This window comes from Manis javanica, chromosome 7 (genome assembly GCF_040802235.1).
Source record: "Manis javanica isolate MJ-LG chromosome 7, MJ_LKY, whole genome shotgun sequence".
NCBI lineage: Eukaryota > Metazoa > Chordata > Mammalia > Pholidota > Manidae > Manis > Manis javanica.
The window spans coordinates 2,710,247-2,716,468 of NC_133162.1; the positions used below are offsets into that span (position 1 = coordinate 2,710,247).

Sequence of the window (6,222 nt, forward strand, 5' to 3'; positions counted from 1 at the left end):
TACACCCTTATTACATCTAACAAAACAAGCAGCGACACCCCAGTGTGACCAGACCCATGGGAGTCACTCCCGAAGGGGGAGGTCTGCTCCCTCCGTGTTGTTCCCTGTCCGGCATCGTGGCCTCACCAGCCTTTCTAACTCTGGTTGCAACGAAGAAGGTGGTATGTGGCTTTGCACAGTTATGGATCTGAGAACAAAGGGCAGTTATAAAACAAAGAATGAATTTCAGACACTCGGGCGAGGGCAGGATGGCTGAGGGAGAGAGCAGACGGGCCGGGAGGAAGGAGGTCTCCATGTAGAGGGGCTGGTGTTGGTCGCTTGACAGCTCTGCAGAGAAGCTCCCCGTCTCCAGCCTGAGAGACACCGGCTGAAACACAGGGCCAAGACTAGTTTAGAAAATCGAGGGTGAGATCCTTCACAAGTGTTGCTCCTGGAAAAGTGAGCAGAAGGAACTTACACTTTCTTATTTACAAACTCAGTTCCGAGGATTAAATTCAACCTAGTGAACAGATACTTCATTTTTTAATACACTTCTTTGGTCAGTTGACTTAGTTCCATCTAAACTATCCTAAGTGGTTAATACTTGCAGGATATTTCCATCTACCTGGCGACTCTGCGTACATTGCCTGATTTAGCTCAGACACTAGTTGCAACCTGAAATGCAGAGAGTGACAGCCACCATCACACTGGGCCTGCTATAGCTCCTGTCTTCCCACCTGCTGCCCACGACAGGGGGTGGGTGTGCATGTGGGTGTGAGTGAGTTTGCTTGTGAATGTGCATGTGTGTGTGTAAAGCCTATTAAAATCATACACAGGAGTCCTGCAACTTTCATTTTCACTTAACGTGTCCTAGAGGTCTTTCTGTGAACACAGCCCATCAGCACATATGTGGCTTTTCATCTTTAGAGCCCTGTATTATACATTGAAGAGATGTGCAGTAACTCACATAGCCAGTATCCTTGTGACAGACACTTGGGCTGCTCTTGAATTTTTGCTACAGCCAAAATGTCGAAACTCTTAAGTTAAAATATGCAAATTGGATCTACTAAGTATTTATTTTACTATCAAGATGACAAGAATTTCAAATCATATTGCTGGTGAAGATGTTGGAAAATAGGCATTCATTCACTATTGGTAGCGATGAAAAATGTTACAATCATTTTGGAAGACAGTTTGGCAAAATCTCAATATGAACAATGCCCCTGCTCTTTGGGCGATATATTGCCCTCCTGAGAACTGGTTTTGCACATAGATTGATGCCCAAAGCTCCCTTCTGATCCTTGTTCCCCGGTGCCTACTGAAGAGACCACTATCTTCTTTCCTTTCTGGGGTCAAATGTCATATGTGGAAGCTGACCCCTGCCAGCTCCCTGAAATATTGGGGTTCGTGGAAGCTGTCTGTACTCAGCGGCCAGAGCACCAGTATTCACTTAGATGCTTTGCGTTCTCAAACACAGCATCTCCCCAGACAGCTGTCTACTCAGGAGTCTTGTCTGCTTCAAAGTGGAACAAATTTCAGATTCTCCTTGGGTGGGGAAGGAGGTGATGCCATTTAGGATTGTGCAGCCTCTCCAACCCACATGTGGAGGCCGAGGGTGGTAGCAGGGTCCTCACGAAAGCCCAAGCATCCCTTTGCATGTTGGCTTATGCTGGGGAACAGCCCCTGAACGAGGAAGCCAGTGCAGTTTCCTAAAGCCCTCCACAGCCCTTGGTACCCCCAAGGGTACCAAGTCTCTGGGTTGCCAGCTCTGCCACTGTGGCCTCTTTCTGTCCAATTCTTTGGAGCACGGTTTACCATCTGGAGGAATTCAGGGTCAGGTGGTGCAGAAGAGATCCCCAAAGACGTGTATAGATGTCTTATTTCTAATGAGGAAGAATTTGATGCTGTGTACAGTGTCCGTGAGCCAAATGCCTCACTTCCTGCGCTGTTTGTGTAAGGAGCCTTGACGTGGCCTTCACCTTGGAGAGACCCAGGGGTCACATGTGGCAGGGACAAGCATATGTTATGACAGTCATGGGAGCTTTCTGTGGATTGCTTGGGGACAGGCTAGCTGGCACAGGGGCACCTTTAGTGTGGGGACTCGGGGCTGGGAGCCTGCGGACCTAGGCCTCTGCCACTGGCAGCTGAGTTTCCCAGCATCGCCTTGAAGAGGTGGCACCCAGGCTCACACTGCTTCTAGTGTCCCCACTGATACATCTGTCATAGCCGTGAAAACAGAGGCAGAGGACAGACATGGGTCACCCTCGGTCTAAGATGCCAAGAGGTTGGAGCTCCCAGGCTTTCTCCTGCTGAATTTGGGGCCAGCCTCCCCACACGAGCCGTTCTTATCCCAAACCCTGCACCACTGGCATCGTGCAACTTGCCACATCTCTAAATGCCCATTGGCTCTCTGGGGACAGCCCAGTGATGGTCATTCGCTGTGCTTCCCTAAGGCGCCCAGAGTGCGTCGGGGAAGGCCAGGGCCCAACGAGTGTCGGAGGAGTCAAGAGTTTCCTAAGGTACAAGTCCTCCTATTGGCCTCAGCTGATGAATGAAAACACAGGCCCAGGTTGTAAGCTGACTTGTGGGGTCACCACATGGGATGGCGCAATGCTGGGCTGCACCTGCATCACCGTTCTGGTGGCTAGGTTGACCAGCTCTCACAATTTGTCTGTGACTGAAGGTGTCCTCCAATGCGTGACTTTCCGTACGCGCACGGAACATTCCAGGCACGCCAGCACCGCTCAGTCACTCTGCCGTGTCTCCCAGGCTTCTCTTGGGTCCTCCGTGCCAGCTGACACCTGCTCAGTGCCCATCCCCTGCCCTGAGCCCAGAACCCTCTGGTTCATCACCGCCTTCTGGGTTGCCATCTCTGCCTCCTCCCTCTGTCAAGGCCTGCATGAGAGAGAATGCACGGCCGGTGCTCAGAAGCTGTGCCCTGAGCAGCGCTGAGCAGGCTGTAGGCAGGCCTGTGCATGACAGTCAGCAGGGCAGCTTAGTCCCAGGTTCATGGCTGGGCAGTCCAAGGCCAGGGCTGGCATGGCTCTGGTTGGGTTGGGTGTGGGGAGGGCCTCAGGCAACAGTTGGGCACCCTCCAGGCTGTTGAACCCTGCCCATACCGTATTCCACAGCTGCCCGGGTGGGCCTCAGAGCTCTATCATTTAAACAGAGCAAACACTTACTAATCAGTCCCCCAAGTTGTGAGCTGCAAGCCTGTGTCCAGAGGCAAAGTCCGGAGGGAATGTTAACAGGCTAATAAAGACCTTAGCTGTGGCGGGGGGACTGGCCTGATCTGGTGTGCCACCTGGGCAGGAATTGGCCCGAAACAGAAGTAAGGGTGGGCGCAAGCATCGCAGGCCGGGGATCCTTTCTACCTGTAATTCTCTTCCAGTGGATGACTTACACTGAAATTTACTCCTCGTAAACAAATGAGAAGCTCTGAACCAGAAATGTTAGTCAGGGGCTGGGCACCCCTCTGGGGCCCTTCTGTCACCCACTGGCCTGGATGCCTGGGGACCCGCCTGCTCTCTATGCAGGTACCCGCTGGAAGCCACTGCATGTTTCTCTCTGACATGAAAGAATTAAAGACAACATCTTGGGTAGGAAGCAATTGTGGAGGGTAGAAGTTTCTAGCCAAGCAAATAAATTGGATTTAAGTATATTACAGTCATAATCTTTTTCTGCCTCTCTCCAGACGGTCTCTGTACATGGAGAAATGAGAATATATTCGCAGACAAAGTGTGACCTGAGGGAGAAGCCTGCCGGAATCTGGATTTTCAATAACATAAGACAATAAAGCTTAGACTTCTAACCTGCTGCAATATGGTCAAAGTATAAAGAGCTTAGCTGCTAATAAAAGGGAAGGGGCTTCCCCTCATATCTGAAGATCCAGACCCCCCCAGAAGGACACTTCATAAAGATCGTAATGGGTTAGCTGGGATCACACAGACATGAGGCCCCTTGTTGACCGATTGTCTGACAGTTGTCACCTATGGGTCTGATATTAATAAGTCCCGTGTTGATTTCCTTGGGGTATTTTTGTCCCCATAATTGCACATCTTCCTGTTGTGACCCTATACTGGGCGACAGGTTGGGCTACAGTTACCTGATGGCAAGATGCACGTGCACTGCTCTTTCCCTGTGTGCCCACCGTGCAATGGCATCTCCTTCGGCAAGGGAATGGCCCAGCAGCAGCTGGGCAGTGGGGAGGGCAGGCTCTTAGAACAGGTCACAGCCACCCGCCTCTCCCTGGGAGTTCAAGCATCCTGACTCTTGCAAAAAGGGAAGCTGGTGACATTCAGGGTCATGATGAGCAATCCTCTGAGTTTGCTTACATCGGATTCTTTAAGAGGGAACTAATGGTTGCCAGGCTGTTCTCCAGATAGTAGTTGAGGCAAATTGCATGAATATGCTGCAGGGATATGATTGTATGAATACATCTAGAGGGGAGTAACAGTACTTGGTTAAAAATGTTCTTTGACATTTACAGTGCCACTAAACCTGCAGTAGCTGTGGAACATTCTGCCTGTCCATCCCCTTCCTCCATCTCTGCCCGGACTGTCTGGGCTCCAGGGCTGGCCCACACTTCAGCCATCCTGTGCCATGCTCTTCAATATCATCTGCACTGTAAAATGACTGAAAACGTTTCCCCAAACATCCTACTGCTGTTCAGTCCAGGTGTTTCGCCCCTTAGCCACCCGTTCCCATCTGGGACACATATCTGTAGAGGTTTTCATTCCCGGGGTGGTCCCTGCAGGGGATGGATGAGTGGGATGCTGGATGCTCCAGGGTAAGACTGGACGCTGCTAGGCACTGCCATTCTCTTGGAATACCCACCCACTCCACTTGGGGGTGGACGGCACCGGGCAGCATGCACTTAGGGGGACTGCCTGTCTGTCTTGCAGCCATGCCATACTCCGGGGACTCAGAGCACCTTCTTTATGATCCACACTAATTGTAGAGCCATGTCTGCTGCTCCCTTTGGTTGCCAGATACAGACCGTTGAGACGCAGGATGCCCACGGCAACCACACAGCAGTAAGGCAGCTAAGGGTGAGAAAGGGGGCTGCCCCTTGTGTGAAATGCCAGGCAAGGTGCTGGGGGGCCAGGAGAAGGTGCTGTTTGCCTCTGGGTCAGTCTGTTGGGACTGTCAGGAGCTGATGCTCAGCCATACTTGGCCCACAGAACCATCTGGACCCCTCTGTCCAATGTGGGAACTGCCACAAAGGTGCTGATGGTCCTATGACAGGAGGTTCTGAGGTCTGTGGTGGTGTCCACAACCTAATGGGCTTGGACAACCAGAGCCCAAGACCCAAAATGTTTTCCCTCTCAGACAGGCCTGACTTGGGAAGTGGGCACCAGACATACTACTCACAGCCTCATGACAGCACCTTCCTGAGCTACAAATTCCTCCTCAGAATACAGAAAATACACAGACTTCCTCCCAGGGGGGCGAGTGGTGGCAACTGAATTAATCTCAGTCTTTTAAGAGAGGGCAATGTATGGGATGAACTGTGTTCTCCAGTGTCGAAGTCCTAACCCTCAGGGCCTCACATGTGACTGTGAAGGTCCTTAAAGGTAATAAAGGTAACCGAGGTCGTGAGGTGGGCCCTCATCCAACATGACGGCATCCTCATAAGAAGAGGAGATCAGGACACAGGCACACACAGGGACGACCATGTGGGGACACAGAGAGATGGCATCTAAACACCAAGGAGAGAGGCTCCCGGAGAAACCAAGCCTGGTGACACCTTCACTGTGGACTTCCAGCCTCCAGAACTATGAGATAATCCATTTCTGTTGCTTAAGCCTCTCAGTCTTTGGTATTTTGCTGTGGCAGTCTGAGCAGCAATACAGGCAGGGTTGCCCACCGCTGCCTCCTCCCTCAGCCTAGACAGTTGGCCCTTTATTCCTCAGTCTCTTCTAAAGCTGTTTCTGTCACTAGTCATCTGCTCAGGGGCCTCCCAGCTGTGGGGCAGGTGAACGAGATACCTGTGTGTGAGAAATAAGCGTAACCGTATGACCCAGTAAACTTCTACTGGACCTAACCCCTCTTGCAAATAAAAACTACAAACTTTGGACAAAACAAAAACAAAAAAACAACTCTGTCTTGAACCACATATGCTTTTAGACAGACTCAAAGCAGTTAGCTAAAAGACCTGAACCAAACTATGATTTGAGCTGATACTAACTAAAGAGACAGAGTTGGCACTTTAAGTTCAATCATGTTAACTGCCTGCTAAAA

At 50.9% G+C, this 6,222-nt stretch overlaps 1 protein-coding gene across 2 annotated transcripts in view; it reads left to right on the forward strand.

Moving 5' to 3' along the window:
- C7H10orf143 (chromosome 7 C10orf143 homolog) overlaps positions 1 to 3,795 on the forward strand; it is a 56,685-nt gene extending 52,890 nt beyond the window's left edge. For both annotated transcript variants that reach the window (XM_073240117.1, XM_073240116.1), the window contains one exon: positions 3,673 to 3,795. The gene's annotated coding sequence lies outside the window, so the exon portion shown is untranslated. The remainder of the gene's footprint in view (positions 1 to 3,672) is intronic.
- The last annotated feature ends 2,427 nt before the right edge of the window (positions 3,796 to 6,222 follow it).